This window comes from Trachymyrmex septentrionalis, unplaced genomic scaffold (assembly GCF_001594115.1).
Source record: "Trachymyrmex septentrionalis isolate Tsep2-gDNA-1 unplaced genomic scaffold, Tsep1.0 scaffold862, whole genome shotgun sequence".
NCBI lineage: Eukaryota > Metazoa > Arthropoda > Insecta > Hymenoptera > Formicidae > Trachymyrmex > Trachymyrmex septentrionalis.
In genome coordinates, this window is record NW_017306052.1 from 1 (window position 1) to 529 (window position 529).

The following is a 529-nucleotide window of genomic DNA, read 5'->3' on the forward strand; positions in this document are numbered from 1 at the left end:
TATATATATATGCATATATATTAAAATATTTTAGTAATCTTTTTTAATTTAATATATTACTTTACTCATGGATTTTATTAACTCTAACAATGTATTTTTTTTCCTCTAATATATTACTTTATCCATGGAAAATTCCTATGACCTCATCACCCCAAACTTATGGCCACCTAGCTCCCGGGATCTTATTCGCATTGATTATTACGTATGGGGCGTAATTGAGCGGGAGACCAATAAACATCCCCATAACACTATTTCATCGCTGAAGGATGCTATAACAACCACAATGATCAACATGAACAAAGAGCATTTGATTCGGGGATGCAGTCGTTTCCGATCTCGGATTGAGTCCGTTAATGCCGCTAATGAGGATTTTATTGAATAATTATATAATTATACAATGTAAGAGTCAATTAACGTTATGTAAAAATTTCATGGAATTTTAATAAATTTTGAAAAAAATATTGACAAATAAATTTTAATATCACTTTGTCCTCAAATACCGTACGCACCCTGTATATATATATATATA